General features: G+C 32.3%; 1 long non-coding RNA gene across 1 annotated transcript; it reads right to left on the bottom strand.

Annotated features, from left to right (window-relative positions):
- Nucleotides 1–15958: 15958 nt before the first annotated feature.
- On the bottom strand, nucleotides 15959–20939 carry LOC127699843 (uncharacterized). Its single transcript, XR_007981227.1, has 3 exons — nucleotides 20920–20939; nucleotides 19810–19923; nucleotides 15959–16093 (listed from the first exon to the last, which is right to left on the bottom strand). It is a non-coding gene; the product is annotated as an uncharacterized LOC127699843 (long non-coding RNA).
- Between the last annotated feature and the right edge of the window lie 40 nt (nucleotides 20940–20979).

Genomic DNA, 20979 nt, shown 5'->3' on the forward strand with positions numbered 1-20979 from the left:
TGTGGACGTATCACATTCCACAGAAGTTTTAAGAAAGGTGAAAAGTAGCAGTCTAGTTGAAATCAACAGTATTAAAAGGTGGTAAATTTAATACTTGAATTAATTATCGCCAAGTTTTGTATATTATTTAAAAAATGTTTTGGTTGACAAACTTTAAATTGTAAAATTTTAAATTTCATTGACTGACCTTTGACACTTATATTGTACATGTCGTAATTTGAAGATGAAGTTTGTTTGTTAGGCCTTCTATAAAAGAAATTCATTAAAATCTAACCTATTAAAAATGAATTTATAATGTGCAACAGTTATTAAGCTTTAAAATGTGTAAGTTAAACACGAATTGAAAAAAACTTTAAAATGAACTTTAAATGAATGGAATGCAGAAAGTGTTTTTTTTTTATTCCCCAATGACGTATTTTAACAAGATGCCAAATGTCATTTTGTTCGACCTTTCCATTATTGGTACAAATACTAAATGTATCGCGTGAGTTTCATACATCACAGGCTTTTTCAACAACGTTAACACTGTATAAATTTTCTGCTAATTAAAGTACAAGTACTCTGTACATATTAGCAGTGCAGATATAGAGATTTGACCGTTAAGTTTCCCACGGGATTTGTAAATTTCCTTTAATTTGCCTTTTCACATAAAGTTGATTCATTGATCAAGGCATGTAGTTTTAGATGCCAAATTATAAATAAAACTAATGTTTCATTGAAACGTTAAATGATTTTTTCTGTTCATTGCTGATTGTTTGTATTGATCTGTTAAATGAACTGCTTTTGTAAAAAAAATAAGCATGTCTAAATAGAGCTTCCATAAAACTGCTGACTATTAAAATTTTGATTTTCGTGAGAAATAAGTTTATATTGTTTGAAACGGAGTTATCATTTATTCAGTCAGCGATACTAATAGATCGGACAAGTTTAGTGCTGAGAAAAATAACAACGGTTGTATATATTGTGCATTTGTATGTCATACGACAGTAAAAGATTCTTGAAAGCGATAACGACCAAAACAATGTCTTTTCTATGTACCCATTCCCAAAAGCAGCCTGTTCTAACATGGGCAATTTAAAAAAAAAATCAAAATCTATGGCCATACTGCTTTAAGCTCTTATAAAAAGGAATCTTCCGAAAAATATATATTTAAACAGAACGAGGAATAAAAATTCATCATACAATCTAAAATTACTCCTTACTGGAAAAATGATAAGATCAAACTTTTTTTTAGTTTTCATTGTGAAAACCAAAGAAAAAAATGCTCCAAAATGAACTTTAAATAAAAGATGAAATTATTAAAGTTTTGATCCATATAGGCTCGGGAACAAAAAAAAAGAGCTTTGAAAATATGTTGACACATTGGAAAACTTCTTTTTAAATGAAAGTTCATAAACAAAATCATCCAAATTGAAGACAAAAGTGGCCACACTGAAATGTATGCCCTGCTTTACTGATCATTATTGAATTTTATGTAAAAAGTTTTCCGAAAGGTATCACATTAACTTATTATCAATCATTCATGGAAATGAGTCCAAGGTCAGACCATGGAAGTAAAGTGAAAATAATACTTCCATGGTCAGACATACTCTCCCATATTTACTTGTACATTTTTTAATAAACTATTGCTTAATATTAACCAATGGACCATTAAAATGAGGCCAAGGTAAGATGAACCTTGCAAGACGGACGTGTACACCTTTTTATAATTATATAAAGCGAATACAGTTGACCTATTGCATGTCGTTTGAGAAACGGATCTAATTACGATGACGACTTATGTAATTATCTATATACCAAATACAGTTGTCTTATTACTAAAATTATTGAAAAGGATTACTTGATAAAAATATATAGGACATAAGCCATGCAGGTGGAAACTTCAGACCATATTCAGGCATATGTAAACAAGTTATCCAGGTCTTCGACTTGCTGAAATATAAAGCTTAAAATAACCAAGTACATTATAGGGACGGTATTATTTGAAATGTATCAACTATATATAAATTCCGCTTTTTAAAAGAACTCTTTGTGATAGGTTGCAATTTGACAAAATATGGTCCAGATCAGACTAGTCCAGTTTTTTTTTGGTGGAGGAAGCCGGAGTTTCCCGAGAGAACCACCGGCCTTCGGCAAGAAATCTGGCAATCCTAGTCAGTTGAGATCGGAGTAGAAAGCACCTTTCCGAAGCGGTATTCAAACCTCCAATATCAGTGCTGACATGCAGGCTAGGGATAACTGTAGATGAACTACTTAGACCAATTAGCCTGAGGCCCTATATGCGCTTATTGGGTTTCCTTCCCTCTTGAGAAAAATAAAGAATAGGTATAGATAGGGATTTTATTTTATTTTGCTTTATTTTGTACGGGCTTGAATGGAGAGACCTACAAAATGTGTCACAACTCACTGTCAAAGTAAGTAAAACATCAACACAAATAACCGAACTCCTAGTAAAACGCAAAAAGGGAAAGTCCATAAAAACTGAGAAAATCAAAAGTTTGACTATATCAATCAACGGAACGAATGGCAATTCAACTGTCATATTGCTGACTTGGTACAGGCATTTTTCGAAGAAAATTGTGGATTAAACCTGGTTAAAAACTTAAGGCATTTAAGCGTAAAAATAAGGGTACAATGTAGGTACGGAAACCCTAAACACAAGTTTTTATTTTTTTATTTTTGCCCTAGATACTTCAAGTCATCTCTTGGTGCAATAGGTTTTGTTATGGAAAATTAAGACATGTGACATTAAATCGACTCACTACACATACATAGACAGAAAAGAAGTTTGCTTAAAGCAGCTTAAAATTAATACATATAAACCACAGTGAAAAAGTTATTACCATTATGTGACCTTGTATTCACTCTAAAGCATTTAACTCTATAACCCTAAATCGAAATTAAGCTTACTTCTTTAACCGCAAGCCGCAAGATGAAATTTAAAGTTGTTATTAAACAAACCGTGTCAATATTTAGAATACATATATTCTTTTAAACTTGGGTTTTTATATGTAATATGCCAATACAATGAGACCATGGTTTGTCAAATTTAATGAAACTTAGCATGTAGGATTCATCCCGGTGGCTACGCGTAATATGTGCTAAAATGTATAAATATTTGGTAAATATACAATAGGGATTATTTTTTAGCAGCGGGATTTGAACAAAAGAACCTTTTGAATATGAAGGTTAAATTCAGTCTCAAGACCATGTTAAAACAAAAGGACCGGACTCTGTTTCCATAGCAATTGAAAAAAGAGCCAAAATATCATTAATTGGTTTATATTGCAGTTTTAAATGAAATGTTTGTCTGACTGCAGTTGCATAATCCAAAAAACAAAATTGTCGTCTGCCTTCACAAGCTACTAATAACAAAATGTCGTCTGCCTTCACAAGCTACTAATAACAAAATGTCGTCTGCCTTCACAATCTACTAATAACAAAATGATATTATCTCCGTAAATCCTCTATATCCAGCCTAACCCGGCTTACATCCACTTCATTTGAACTCTGGTGGATAGTTGTCTCATTGACAATCATACCACATCTCCTTATTTTAATATTGGGGTATTGACAAATAAAAAAAAAATGCCAAAATTATGTGACATCTATAACTATTTCAACCTCCAAATTGGGAGTAGAACCTTTATGGAATCTATTTAAGAAAATGAAATGAGCAGAATTAACCATATACAACTGGTCACAAGGGGTCGGCATTACATATTTACGATTAAATCTATATACACTAGCTATTGTTGGAATTCTGCATGTTCACCTCTATGCGGCTTTTTTTATAAGTTGTTTGGCTGCTGTACTGATTGATATCCAATATATCTTTTTATTCATATTGCATGAATTAAAATTGTCTACCAGAACTCCATTCACAAAAGTTGGAAAGCCGTTCCCCTTGCCGAGGTTAACGTATATGCCCGTTATAATCTTTATATTTGTTAATTTTACTACCCGCATCTGTGTTTTTCAATGCACATGTATACTTTATCTTGGTAACCCCAATTATAGCGCTGTTCCATTTATTTTTGTTTTTGTCGAGATTTTGTGTCATTTTATACAGCATATCACTTCATTTTCATTGTAATTACGTCGAAAGCAGAGGAATCAAGTCTCAGGGGAACCAAGTCCCATATCTCAGTCAATAAAGACTGAAAACCAAGATGAAATGTGTATTTCTTTTGAAACTGTCTCAGTCAAACGGTCGTATTTAAGCCAAAATTAAGTCTAGTCGAACAAAGTTCTTATGATATTCATAATGGTTGATTAAACAAATTCCAAATATCAATGAAATATGCCCTACATCCTCTAAAGAAGCGGAAACTGAGCAGAAAATGTATTGCCGGGGACGACCATTTGACATTCTAGAGACGGGAGGATTTTTTTCGCAGACAGAATATTCATTTTATACTTGTACACAATCGTTTCCCGCAAAACGCTGCATTTAGTGTTGCAGAATATTCTTTTTCATGTCTTTGAAAAGATTATATATTTTGAGTTCTTACCAAGCTAGAATCTCAATTTCCAAAACCCTCCTCCCCAAACTGACCAAGCCGAAAATCAAATGGTCGTCCCCTTATATGAATGACAACTTTCAATTATCTGTTCTGTGGAATTAATATGTCAAGGAATTCTATTTGGCATTTATGTCACCATGTAGGCCTTCGTAGAGGGTCCCCAAATCAACATTCTAATAATAAAAAAAAAAAAATATTTGGCTGCCATAAGTTTCCATCCAATCAAAATGCCAATAGGCACTTTCAGAACGGTCTTAGGTTCAGCATGAACGTGTACTACGAACGCAAAGTGATGTCAATAGTACACATTGGCCTTTTGTGAGCTAAAATTTAACTTGGTAATAAAAATCTACAAAATGGAAAAAGTAGAAAATATAAAGTTGACATGACAAGAATATCGAAAAAGGGAAGCATACATACCGAAAGAGGAAAATAGCAAAAATCAACAACAGATGTCTTATATATATCAACAGTAATAAAATTCAAGTATACGGCCAGAGTAAAGAAAAAAGAGCCCGTCTCAAAGATAACATACGAAAAATCCAGTTGTGATTACTTCCGTGTCCATCCTCCCAAAAACGAATCCCTAAAGTTTGCATATATCTCTGTTATAAAGAAGACTATTTTCAATTTCCTAGGAATTCTATAGTTTCAATTAGCTTTCGGTTGTATAAATCCGTCTATTTTTTAAAGACTAACACAAAATATTTTATAACTAATTCGAGTATACAACAATGGTACTCCAAAATCTATACATACTTGGTTTTTAATTTGGTTAGGCCTATCTGAACTGACTTAAACCACTTGTTTGTACCTAAGTAAACCTGACGATCGTCTAAAGATCTTTTATCAGTATTATATTGTTTGATAAGAGAACAACACGGATTGTGTGAACCTGTCCATGGGAATTTTGTGTTAGCATTGCGTAATCTTGTCACTGGAATGTCAACGCCCTCCATTTTACATGTGAATTTTTGTAAAATACGACAGAATATGAAATTATACTGTGTGAAAATTTCGAAAAACAAAAAGGTTCCTTATTTTCTTATCGCTATTTTAATAACAGGATCATGACGAAGTTCTTGGCATGATATTTATTTCTTCAATAAAAATTAAGAAAAGTTGATAATTTCCATAAATAATATAAAATTTAATAAAATCCTCCAAGGTAGACCACTGTGATATGTGATCTTTATTTCAATTAAATTACTTGCTAATTTACTTGTAAAAGATAATCAAGAACATGAAATTAAGTTACGGTATTTTTCACCAAATTCTGAAAAAAATGGAAGGTTGCCAAAAATTATGAAAAAAATAATGAAAAAACTATGATCCGGCCTCATTATTAGTAAAGTCATCAGGAAAATTAATATTTGTAGATTTTTTTTTTATAAAAACTTTTTTTCTCTCTGATCGCATGTCAAGCGTTCAGTTTGTTATACATTTTGATGAATTTTAAAATAATTTATAATTTCGACATCGCAACTCATTAGGTTTACAGGTAAGAAATTAATATCAAGCTAAACCTTTAAGAAATATATCTTCAATTTTAATAATCTGAAAACAACACAATAATAATGTATATAATGCGATGTCAAGATTTGATAACGATCTGTGAATTTTGAAGGCTTACGGACTGGGGGTCAATCTCCTGCATAATTGAAGAGGTCATACCTATTCAAATTTGAAGATTTTTCACATGGGAGCAAGGTAACTTGTACTGAATGAAGTCAATGGTCAAATAAACCACTATCAATAGACATTAGGTAAATATAGTACAGTACGTTCAAATAATGTTTAAACTGTTTATCACAGTCAAATTATGAAGGAATTTTTGCGCTTAACGTAAAGATTGATCGACTAATAGTGTTTTATGTCTCAGTAGCATAAAACGGCTACTACATCTAGCCAATGAACGTGAAATGAATTATCTGAAATGAGCATCATTTTTAAAGGTGATGGCCTATATTTTTCTTTATGTTCTACCTCACTATGCTCGTCCGAACATAAATTATATATGATTCTATATAAAGAAACAACAAAGAATGAATCATTTAAATAAACTTATCTAAAAGGTTACCAATCAACACTGCATTTAGATCTTTCAATATTGTTTTATTGGTATACATATTGATTTTGCTATCAGTAAATTAAAATCATACTAAATATAATAATTATACACATAGGCCCTTAATCGGTACTACAATCTGTCGATACCTTTATTTTGGCATTGCACAAGGTCAGGTTTTTCTCTGACTGTTAATTACGTTTTTACACTAAATCCATTGGATGTTGGATGTGTAATGATTGATATCTTAGTCTTAGATACATGATTTTTTTTATTATATATATATATGTTTATTATCCTCCTTCAGGAGAGTTCTTTTGTTGTGCTGTAATACCACTGTCCCAGGTTAAGCAAGGGTTGAGGGCTCACAAACATGTTTAACCCCGCCACATTCTTTATGTGCCTCTCCCAAGTCGGGAGCCTGTAGTTCAGTGGTTGTCGTTGTTTCATGTCTGTCATATTTGTTTTTCGTTCATTGTTTTGTTATAAATTAGACAGTTAGTTTTCTCAATTGAATTGTATCATATTTTTCATGTGGGGCCTTTTATAGCCGAGTATCCTGTATGGGTTTTTCTCGTTGTTGAAGGCCGTACGGTTGCCTGTAATTACTTACATTCACTTCATTTGAACTTTTGTGGCTAGTTGTCTCATTGGCAATCATACCACATCTTATTTTATATTACTCAGTATTGCGCAACAGAAAAAGTAAAAAATCTCATAACGTTAAGATATACAAACATCCTGGTCTTTTGTCCTTTTAAAAGTTGTCTCAATGGCAATCATACCATATCTCTCTATTTTATATAAAATAAAATAGGGGTCGCATAGGACACAAACAAAGAACGAATTTTGAAATTAACAGGAAATATATAGAGAGTTCCGTAGGGTTGGAAAATCGGCAACATCGGGTCCAAATGAGCCTACTAATATCGAATGGTGGAGGGCCTATTTCGAGCTAGGAGCGGGACACTCTCCGAATTCAGGGCACGTATTTGGTATATTCCACACAAAAGCGGACACTACTTTCAGGAGTTGGGAGTAATAACCTTCAGTCACTGAAACTGGTCCAAATTTTGATATCACTGGGTTTCCTAGAAGTTTGGACGTAAGACAACCTTTAGTCGATGATGTCATTTTGACGGGGAAGTTTATCACCACCGTAAATTTGGGTCCAGGTCCTCAATTTGTTTATTCTTTCACAACATTTATATAGATATCTCCGCTAGGCAATGGTTACGATCCAGTGCCCTCCTCTCCCTGGGCTAGCGAAGACGTTACCTAGGAGATGAGTTAATAAATATGAAATCCTGTCATTTATGGTGTCTTTCTTTATATTCATTCAATGGTGCTTATTAAAAAAACCTCAGTAACTTCGAGAAGCATAAAGACGGATATCTTCACCGTACTGTGACCTATAATTGCTTTTATCCAAATATTTAAACTCTGGAAGATACATGTAGTTCGCATTGGCAATCATACCACATCTCCTTATCATTTTATCTTAACAATGCAAGAAAAAAAAAACAACAGAAAAACGTCTTCATTTGTGCATTTTTATTTCTTTTTGCAAAAATAAATATTTTTCGTTTCAAAGTGCATACAGCGCGTTGTTAGTTGAACAAAGGACAAACTTATTACAGTGATTATATTTAATAACGAGCATACACATAAAGTGTAATTATATATTTTATTCCATATAATGAGACTTCAAAAGTTACCTAACAATTTTAAATGATCCAAGATTGCCTTCCAAATGTTTTTAACAATCTTCGTACAGCTCTTTAAGTGTTTTAATTTCTCGAATAATTTAACAGCTTTTTGTGACGGACTGTACTCTAGAAATGTTATTCATAGAAAAACGATAAACTGTTGACCTGAGCACCCAGGCGAGTAATATTCGTGTGAACGTGTAGACCAAGCCTTATACAAAAGCTGTTGGGAATGTCAAATGAAATAGCTTCTATTAAAACTTAATATTTTCATATTCCCATGGAAAACTAGATTGTATATTCCAAAGGACACTTTGTCGGTATACCGCAAACCATCAGTCGTGGAGGATGAATCTAAAACCACAAGTTGTTTAAGTTACATTAGAAAAACCACAAATCTTGTTATATCATTGTCATTAGAGATGTTAATAAGAAAGAATAGGGTCCTCGTAAATAATATGTATGTCATGTTAAAGATTTGTAATATACTGACACATATCTATATGGTATTTAAAATCTAGTTTTTCATGAGAATATGAACATTAAAAAAAAACAAGCAATCATACAAAAAAAATTGTTTTACCAATAAGTGTTTTTTTCAATTATTATTTTGAATAATAATTGTTTATCGTTAAAAAATATTATAAATAATTTTTTTTTTTACTTATTTTTAGCTCAATTCACAAATTTCCAAATACAAAACACATTTAAAAAAAGAGAAAGTTAATTGTACATAGCTGAACTTTTTCACAAAACAGTATAAACAACGTACATTTTTGACGTGAAACAAATTCTTTCCGTATGTCCATAAAGTGATATCTTCAGAAAAAAAGGTATAAATTTCAATTTATGTTTACTAACGCCGTTTACAAGATACACATTACTCAATGCGCTTCTGTTAAAAAAGTTAAGAATTCGATACACGTATGTTTATGTACTGAAAAGTTCTCACATTCGACAAAAATACCTGATAAAGATCTCGATAGATTAAATTTCACTTTCCAAGTGTCTGGGAACCAGGAAAAAACTTAAAATAATTTAATGCTGTCCACTTGAAAAATGTTATTCAAATTAAACTTTAAGTAGCTCATATAAACAATACAAAATAAACAAAAATAAGGCTGTAGGAAAAGTGTCATTGTATTGGATGACTCTTTCATATTTGTTTTTGAATTCAGGTTTTGCTGGTATATAGAAAGAGAAAAAAAAAAAATTTAAGCAAATATATGGAAGAAATATTTTTCCGTTTTGCCGTGGTATTCTAGCCCTTTCTGATCCTCACACATTTTTAATTTAGTCAAAACCTTAAACAAAATGACAAATCAGACCGAAAGATAATTTTTAATAACCTATGAATATCTCCTTCACGGTCATCTAAGATATATTACTTCTGGGCTGGTTCAAGTCCTTTCCTACATAACAATGGTCTAGCGCGGGCGGTATCTTTTGAGTTTTCTTCCTACCATCAATTTGGAAATCTCAACAGACATGCTAACTGAAATGTAATTTTTTGCGGTCGTATAAAAAGGTTAGACGGGTTATGAATTATCCCGCCCAGTAGTAAGACATGTGGTGAGGGGTGCCTGTTTGTGTGGGATGCATGAATTCTTCGCTTGGCATTAGGACCTTAATTTCAAAGGTCCGTGTTGAGAGAGTGTCACGCTTTTATGGGGTCCGTAGATACCTTTAGCGAGACTAAATTTCGGACCCTACACAACGTACACCACATTTTCATTGGCAGTTAAAATTTAAAGTTTTGTATCCCGTTTTTTATAAATAAATTTCCGTTTTAATGAAATAAAATAGTAATAGGATCGCCGACTTCGATTTTACAATATACATTATTCAAATTGGTGTTCTAGGTGAACAAAATACTACAAAATGTCGAAATAAGTATAATCGATTTTCACGTTTTTCTCTACCAACTAGGTAACAAATTGGTTAACATACGCCAAAAAGGTGACCGTGTGATTATTTTATATCAATAAAACGGTAATCACCAACATGTAATTTTTAAAGAAAAATCTGTGGATTTGAAATTCGATTTGATGATTTTAAGACAAAAAGATACAATTCTCGCAGATTTTATGTGCTTTCTAAACAATTTTTTCTCTCAATTTTTATACTAGTTCAACGATCCCAAGTTGTATGCAAAAAACGTATACACCTGTTAATTGTATAGAATTACAGGGATATATCCCCAAATGAACTTTGTTAACAATCAAGAGTGTATTCAATGAATCTTTAAGGTGGTAAGGATGTCTTCCGCCATTGTGGATTGTAAAAAAGCCGAACACAGGGTGCAGCTTGATACGAATGCAGAGTTCAAACTATGAACAGTTGGGGCAAGTATTGACACTACATTCAAGATTGATACAGCTCTGAATTTGGATTGTGATTAAATATTTGACACAGCGTAGGTTTCTGACACAGAATGAATGTGGTCAAAGAAGTGAAAAATTTATAAAATAGGAATGTTACCTATTATGGTCCAATATCCAAAATCTAAATACAGGGTTATAATTAGATTCAGCATATCCAAGTACACCAAGAATTTTATTGATTTTTTATTTCTTAATGGACAATATAAGCTAAGATTTTAAAGGGGTTCGCTTCATGAAAATATATATATATAGAAGAAGAAGAAGCTTTATTTCCATCAAATGGGCTCACAAGGAGCATAATATAATCAGAGACATATAATACAATTGTATTATATGTCTCTGATATAATATAATTATAATATTATTTTTACAAATATAATAAACAATACAGTATACATAGTTACAAACACAAATAAGAAACAACAGTTTTCACATATTCATATATATATAGTATATATAAAACCTTGGTCTCAGGCACACCTCTAGAAAGTAACAAAAAAGAATTCTGTGAGTAGGCTACATATATCTAACTTAACTACAGGAGGCACCAAGGGACAGTGCTATATGGCATGGTGGGTGCATATTAAAATGTGTATCGGGACATTAACATGATTAATGATATGGTAAGAAGTTGCACATAACTGGCATGTCATCCTCGTGCCTGGTGCAGAGGAGTCAGTACTATTTAAAGTGACACAACTGCAAGAGGCACCAAGGGACAATGCTAATTGATATGCCAAAGTGCACATATTACGAAAAAGATAAAATATTACCAGTTTAATAAAAAAATATCACAAACAGAAAGTTAATAGAACTTATACGATGTGTCCTGTACCCCACCATGCCAACCTCGTGGCTAGTGCAGAAAGCCTGATTTAAATATTTATCTTTCAATTTGTATTTTGTCTTCATCAACTAACTCACAGACAGATATCAAGATATCAAGATTCTCTACATTAAGAAGCCATATCAGTTTTTGGCTAGGAATCAAATGTGTAAAGTTTGGGCATAGTGAGTTAATAGTGTAATTTAAACAATTTCTCTTATCTTGAGATGATGTACACGAAAATAAAAAATGTTTTTCATCATCAACTTCATTTGAGGTGCACCTGAGACATATTCTGTCTTGTTGGAGAGTACCCTGATAGCGACCTTGTTCAATTCTTAGTCTGTGAGAAGAAATACGCAATCTAGTGAAATTTCTCCTCTGCTCAGGTGATTGTAATAAAGTAAGATATCTTTCAAGACCAAAATGAGTCTTAACAGTGCTATAGCTACAAAGCTTCCCATCAGCACAATTGTGCATTTGTTTTCTCCACTGTATTTCATAGTGCTGATAAAAAAACTTTTTAATTAAAATTTTGAATCTAAAGTTGCTTGCAAAGGCTAGACTGTCAACCCCATTAATTTTTTTTGGCAAATAGTTTAAAGATCCATACCAAGAGGGAATTTTATATATATATATATATATATATTTAGCATTCTGAAAATTTATACAGAATAACAAACAAATTAAACCTACCAAGGATTCTTCAAAAAATCATTCCGAAAGTGACACGCCAAAACAAGACGGAAAAAAAACATGCAAATAGTAAGTGAGTGTCCTCTGTCATTTTCATTTTTAAACAATAAATTTGTTTTTCTCTAAATAGTTTTTTTATGGGGGGCAAAAACATACTTCTATTCCTTTAGCCCCTCACTTTTAGGTAAGATAGTTTAATATATGGCCAGACAATATTACAAGTGTCTTTTTGATTTCTCAATTTTTTCTCAATTTTTCTATATTGTTTGAGAAAGCCTGCAATTTTGTCACAAAAAAGACAAAAGTGCATTTAAAATTTAAGGGTAAGATTTTTTTAAGGCTGTTATAAATAGGGTGGGTAAATAAAACTCTAAACATGAAAATTCTGGCAAAACTAACTACACTATGTAGTATATTTTATAACCTATGTGCATACATGTATCTCATAAAATAAAGGTTTTATTCTTTTATTCATATAAAATATAGTTACAGCACTTGTTTTTAATTTTTTATAGTCCTGTTCTACTTCCCTTTTATGCTTTAATTATATAAATTAACATACAAACGTGAGTTTTTAAGATTTAACAAAATATGGAGAATCATCCATAAGACATGTTCAGGGGAGACAACTCTAAAATAAAATGAATATGAAACTCAAGGATCTGTTATTACTATGAAAACAATAATATCCCAAATTTCAGCTTAATACATGTAGATACAAATAATGCTGAAAACAGAGGAGAAACTTATTTTAAATTTATAAGTACAAATAGTAATACTATATTTAAGTTAAAATAGGTCAACTGGAAAGAAACTTGTGAGTATTCTGCAACTATTTATTACAATAAACTGTTATCACAGAGATTTGTCTCGATTTTTTGTAATTTGGTCATGCAAATGTTGAAATTAAAATAGCAATATTTTAACATGTTACATAAGTTAGGAAAATATTCAAAGTCAATGAACCATGACTGAGGTACATGGCTAATCAATCTCCATGTAAATGAGATGTGCCAATGCTAATACATGGATACCAAATACCATTGACTTATTATAAGTTGTTCCTTTTAAACAAACCTAAACACAAACATAAAACTTGTAAACTATGTAAAAGTTTCAAAGTAAATGAACCATGAAGAGGGGGTGGAGCTATACAATCTCCATGGAAACGATACTTACAAATGTCAATAAATTTGCATACCAAATATCATTGACTTAACATTAGCAGTTCATCTTAAACTGATCTAATCACAAACTAATACATGTAAACTAAGCAAAAAATTCAAAATCAATAGTCCATGACTGAGGGACAAGGCCAAATATTCTGCATGGAAATGAGATGTGCTAAAGCTTAAACAACTGAATACCAATTAACTTTGGCCTACCACTAATGGTTCCCCTTGAACTGACCTAATCACAAACTAATACATGTTAATAAAGCAAAATTTTCAAAGTCAATAGACCATGACTAAGGGGGCGGAGCCAAACAATTTCCATGGAAATGAGATATGCCAATGCTTATACAACTGCATACCAAATATCATTGACCTACCACTAGTGGTTCCCCATAAACTGACCTAATCACAAACTAATACATGTAAAATAAGCAAAAGTTTCAAAGTCAATAGACCATGACTGAGGGGGCAGGGCCAAATAATCTCCATGGAAATGAGATGTGTTAATGCTAATGCAACTACATACCAAATATGATTGACCTACCACTTGTGGTGCCCCACAAACTAATATAATGTTGAAGCCGCCAATGACGCCGGAAACAGCATACCTATGTCTCGCTTTTTGACTCCGTCAAGCAAGACAATAAAAATCAGCTAAATTTTACACGGATTGTCATAAAAAAAAATGCCATTTTGACTATAACATGTATAAGGTAACTGCTTATTATGATTGTTAATATATAAATAGTCAGCTCAATATCTGATACCAGGACTGACAATTGAGAAATCTGTCATTTTCATGACAAATTTTCTATATTATTTTGTGGATCACTGAACAAAATCCAAATGTGACCTTAAACTTATAATTCTATCACTCACTATCATGATTATTTATCAAAAATAAGATAAAAATCTGCAAACAGAGCTGACAATGGGTGTTCTACGCCGCAGGTTGTAACCCCCTTTTTCAAATTGGCCTGATCCGCGCCTGATGTCATAGAAGATTTTTTTATAATGTATAACAACAGACAGGATGTGGGTGCAAATTAGATAAAAATGTGGATTCATTATTATTATTCATTGGATACCAATTTTTTGTGGATTTTGTGGGTAAAGTTAAACCATGAATTTAAATGTACAAAATTTGTATTTTCTATAGGCTTGTATGCAGACTTTGGCAAATCCACTACTGTAAATTCAGAAATTATTGCGTGCATTTATTATTGAGATTTTGTCATTTTAGACTAAAATGCGATTTTAATTTTTGCGATATTGAGAAAAATCCTGTTTAACTCATATAGAAAATTTCAAAATGCGAGTTTTAATTATTGCGATTATAACCCGGTCGCATTTTTCGCAATAATAAAAACATCGCAATAATTTCTGAATTTACAGTAAATCAAATATTCAGGCAAAAACAATTTTCCCTCCTTCCACAAAAAAATAAAAATGAATTCGTAGTAGCTCATGATCACAAGGCCTATGAGTGAGTTAAAAATCAACAGAAAAATAAAAATGAATTTGTAGTAGCTCATGATCACAAGGCCTATGAGTGAGTTAAAAATCAACAGATTTTTAAGAAATTCAAAACCAGTCCACATGAATTATATTGCCCAGTCTCAATGCAATATCCTTGCAAATGATATCTCACACATCCATACATAATAAAATCTTAATATTAATAAACAAGATCATTAAATTGGTCCAATGGGAACTTAAAAATTCAATGAATTTACAGTATTTTATCTATATTCAATTAAAATTTTTCACAATTAATTATAATTCATAAGTTTATATACAAGACAAAATAAAATAAAAGAAATATGTTATGTGGCAATCCTTCAATATCAATATTGCTGTCTTTTTGTCCCTTTCAAACCAGTAAAGCTCTGTTCTTGCTTATACATATACATATTTTTGAATAAAATTTCTACAAAAAATGTAAAATAAAAATGTTTTGCCTTATAAGATCTATCATGTGAAACATCACCAACATACTCTATGAATAACTCAAAATGAAGCAGTTAATCATAAAATGTAGGTAACAATATAATAAAAACATTCAAGAACAGTGTTTTATAACATTAAAAAAAGTGATTAAATATCCTTTACAAATATATAATATACTGGTGGACCAAAGTTCCCGAAAGCATGAAATGTGGGTCATTATTCCTAAATGGTTACTACATAAAGAATTTTCTAGTGTATTGCTATTGGTCTTTTTCATTTTGAACAAAGGGAGACAACTGCTGTAAAATTTCAATGTTAAATTAATGATCTTATTCTTCAACAGTATTAGTGCAAATGTAAGGTATGATATTGCATGAATTTTTGTCTTTCAAAATTAATTTCTTTGTTTCTCTGCAGCATGGAATTATCAAATTATGCCACACCAGATATTTGTATGAATGCCAGGAAATGATGCATGTTACATGTATGCCCCCCCAAAGGTAATCACAGAAAACATCTTAAGATCTCAGTTATTTACACAAAAACATATACAAATACATCATTCAGTGCTGCTATTTATTTTATCCATTGATCAAGCCCCTTTTTTGCACCATCAGCTAATTCTATTTCTCCTGGTAAATGTTTCAAACTTATCCTCTAAGTCTGTTAATATATTTCTTGGTAGATCTAATTCTTCTATGTTCTCCTGTTTCACTATTTGTGACAAATACTGTAGACATCGTTCCTTTAGAGGATATACTAAAAAAGAAAACAGTTATACAAGTGTAAGAACTAAAAGAGATGTGGTTGAGTGTTTAATGAATAAGCAAGGCAACAACAGGGGCAGATCCAGCCATTTAAAAAAGGGGGGTTCCTAACCCAGGATAAAGGTGGGGTTTCAACTATATGTCCCCATTCAAATGCATTGATCGTTAAAAAAAAGGGGGTTTCAACTCCCTGAACCTATTGGTTAAGAATTCATTGTACTGGAACAAACTTTGCATGGTGTAAACCATATAACAAATATCAAGTCAATATCTTCAAGCATGTCGAAAAAAAGTGTAGAAAACTGATTATTTAAGTGAATTTTCTAAGTCCAAGGACCACAACTCTGCACAAAATCATCAGACTGGAATAAAATTCGAACTTGATCTGTAACTTGTCATGATAAAACTATATACCAATTATTAAATCAATATCTTCAAGCATGACAAAAAAAAGTGCGGAAAACTGATTATTTGAGTGAATTTTCTAAGTCCAAGGACCATAACTCTGCACAAAATCATCAGACTGGAACATAATTTGAACTTGATCTAATTTTTCATGATAAAAGTATATACCAAATTTCAAATCAATATCTTAAAGCACGAAGAAAAAAAGTGGAAAACTCATTTGCCGGACTGACGGATGGACAGACAGACAGACGGAGTGCAAACCTCCCTTCCACCAGTCGGTAGGGGACTAATAAAATGTAAATTGTATACATGAGAAACTTGTAATTTTGTCACATTCACTATAAAAACTACCAAGTTTAGCTTAGAGTAGACATTTTGAGGCTACATGTATAACAACAAGAGTGCACACACTGAAATGTCTCGCCTTCTTTACTAATCATTGATATTATGTTGATAGTCCTAAATATAAAGCTTTATTACAACTGTCACATAAACTTAACATTAACCAAGTAAACTAAATATTGACCAATGAACCATGAAAATGAGGTCAAGGTCAGATGAACCATGCTAGGCAGGCATGTACAGCTCACAATTCTTCCATACAACAAATATAGTTGACCTATTGCTTATAGTTTAAGAAAAACAGACCAAAACACAAAAACTTAACACTGAGCAACGAACCTTGAAAATGAGGTCAAGGTCAAATAAAACCTGTGTGACTGACATATAGATCATAAAATATTTCCATACACCAAATATAGTTGAACTATTCATATAGTATTAGAAAAAAAGACCAAAACTCAAAAACTTAACTTTGACCACTGAACCATGAAAATGAGGTCAAGGTCAGATGACACCTGCCAGCTAGACATGTACACCTTACAATCATTCCATACACCAAATATAGTAGACCTATTGCATACAGTATAAGAAAAACAGACCAAAACACAAAAACTTAACTATAACCACTGAACCATGAAAATGAGGTCAAGGTCAGATGACACCTGCCAGTTGGACATGTACACCTTACAATCATTCCATACACCAAATATAGTAGACCTATTGCATACAGTATTAGAAAAAAAGACCAAAACTCAAAAACTTAACTTTGACCACTGAACCATGAAAATGAGGTCAAGGTCAGATGACACCTGCCAGCTAGACATGTACACCTTACAATCATTCCATACACCAAATATAGTAGACCTATTGCATACAGTATAAGAAAAACAGACCAAAACACAAAAACTTAACTATAACCACTGAACCATGAAAATGAGGTCAAGGTCAGATGACACCTGCCAGCTAGACATGTACACCTTACAATCATTCCATACACCAAATATAGTAGACCTATTGCATACAGTATTAGAAAAAAAGACCAAAACTCAAAAACTTAACTTTGACCACTGAACCATGAAAATGAGGTCAAGGTCAGATGACACCTGCCAGCTAGACATGTACACCTTACAATCATTCCATACACCAAATATAGTAGACCTATTGCATACAGTATAAGAAAAACAGACCAAAACACAAAAACTTAACTATAACCACTGAACCATGAAAATGAGGTCAAGGTCAGATGACACCTGCCAGCTAGACATGTACACTTTACAATCATTCCATACACCAAATATAGTAGACCTATTGCATACAGTATAAGAAAAACAGACCAAAACACAAAAACTTAACTATAACCACTGAACCATGAAAATGAGGTCAAGGTCAGATGACACCTGCCAGTTGGACATGTACACCTTACAGTCCTTCCATACACCGAATATACTAGACCTATTGCTTATAGTATCTGAGATATGGACTTGACCACGAAAACTTTACCTTGTTCACTGATCCATGAAATGAGGTCGAGGTCAAGTGAAAACTGTCTGACTGGCATGAGGACCTTGCAAGGTACGCACATACCAAATATAGTTATCCTATTACTTATATTAAGAGAGAATTTAACATTACATAAAATCTTAACTTTTTTTTCAAGTAGTCACTGAACCATGAAGATGAGGTCAAGGACATTGGACATGTGACTGACGGAAACTTCGTAACATGAGGCATCCATATACAAAGTATGAAGCATCCAGATCTTCCACCCTCTAAAATATAAAGCTTTTAAGAAGTTAGCTAACGCCGCCGCCGCCGCCGCCGCCGGATCACTATCCCTATGTCGAGCTTTCTGCAACAAAAGTCGCAGGCTCGACAAAAAACGGTCATATGGAAAATCCTAAACACAAGCATTTTTCATTTTGGACTTGTAAATGTAGATTTGTGATTTTCTCCTCTTTTTAATAAACATAAAATTAAATGTTTTTCAATATGTAATTTATGTACATTGTACATGTAGTTTCAAATGTCCCTGATTAATTTTAAATTTGTTGTTTGCGTTATGTCCAACGGCAAATATTTCATGCATATTGAGTATGATTGACCTCTAATAATAATGGAGATTCGATATAGCTACATGTATTGAGTGTTATCCTGGTTAAATAACAACTATTTGATATGATTTGATTGAACATTTAACTACAATGTACATGTGTACAAAAATAAGCTAAATACAACATGGACAAATTGATTAGGTTAAAAATCATACTGACTGACTTATCACATGTAGTTTTACAAAGCGATTGACTGACTTATCACAGTGAATGTGGATGCTGGTGATTGCAGATGAATCACTGTGAAAATATCTGTATACTATTCAAAAAGTATTTTATGAAAGCATCACAAAACAGTGTTTTCATCCTCAACTTCATGATTACTCTGTTTCACAATGATAAATTCAACATCAGAATGTTTTTCTAACTATAACACCCTCGGTAGTATACATGTAGTACAAAATGTATATCTTCACATATATATATATACATTTTTGTACATTTTACATTGATTGTAATAGCTCTGACTTACTGTAGAACAGACTTACAAATGTATATGATTTTTTTCAACTTTTAAACAAGGTGATAATTAAAATGAACCCTTTGATATATACATGATATACATGTACTTACATGGAATAGTTATGTTATAAACTTTTCTTTGAGGTTGTACATTGTCTTCAGGTTTCCAACCATCAGTTGGTTCAAAAACTTCTTTCATCTGAACGACCATACGATTTCCTGTGTCAGAGTCTATAAATATCCATGGATGTCCCACATAAGTGTTCACATCAACAAATTCATTAGGTCTTAAAGTTTTGTAACGTGCCCTATGACCTTCATAATTTATCCAAACAATATCAACATTATATGAGGTTTTGTTTACAAATCTTAAAAATGAACACACCATTGAAGATTTAGATTTTAGCCGTTTAGGTTGTTGGTCTGCTTCTATTTCTTCCTCGGTCATATCACATACTCAGAACTTGTGTAGTATAATTTGTTTTTGGAAATGACACTTCTGAAAAAGAAAAGACATTTTCTGTTCTTTATTAAATTTTCAAATGTGACTCTTCTGTAAGCTTCTTTTGAATATTATAAAATACTGTACATGTCTTTGCAGTCAAATAAATACTTTTTTAGAAAGACTGCATCAGGTCAGCAAAATAAATTTGTAAAGTGAGTGCAAAATGAATCATACAATTACATACGTATACATAAATCAGACTTGTTTTTTTCTCATTCAATGTTTCACATTTTGTCATGAATTCAATGCCTGGGCCACACAGAGTCTTTTATAGCTTAATTTATGACATGGTTTTTGCTCATTGTTAAAGGCAGTACTGTGACCTTAGTTGTTAGTATCCTCATCCATTTTGATGAAAGGATATGAATATAAAAGATGTCAAGTGAGCTATTTGTCACAAATTATATACATGTACATATACCCTAGTCGTCAGCCTTTCAAGAGGTCATATTCATTTGGACTACATGTACCCCAGCATTAGTCCAGATCAACTATAATAATTAGTAAGGCCAAAACTATTATACTACAGAAAGCAAAATGAAGCATAACTAGCCTGCTCAAAATCATCTTAGTAAAAATCTGACTTGATAGATTCATGAATAAATCAGATTTGTGGCACACTCACTGATATTACAGTATTAAAATCCATTTCTAGTAAATTGTTCAGAAGTATAGCCAGAAATATTACATTATAATGGACAAATGATGGACCAGACATTTATTCTGTTTACTGCCAGCGACCCCCTTTTTTATCGGTACATTTGTAACAAAAACCCTATAAAAAAGGACAGTGGCGGATCCAGGGAGGGGAGAAGGGGGGGGGGGGGGGGGTTCCGGGGGTTGGAACCCCCCTTTTTTTGACGATCAATGCATTTGAATGGGGACATATATAGTTGGAACCCCCCTTGATAATTGGCTGGACCCGCCCCTAAAGGTAGACTGTTCTTATTCATCAACTATGAGCGTATTATAAGTATCAAAACTGCATACTGATTAGCTGGTTGTTTCGTACCATAGATGAGCTAAAAAGTATATTTTAAAAAACAAAAA

Source organism: Mytilus californianus, unplaced genomic scaffold (assembly GCF_021869535.1).
Source record: "Mytilus californianus isolate M0D057914Y unplaced genomic scaffold, xbMytCali1.0.p SCAF_42, whole genome shotgun sequence".
Lineage (NCBI taxonomy): Eukaryota > Metazoa > Mollusca > Bivalvia > Mytilida > Mytilidae > Mytilus > Mytilus californianus.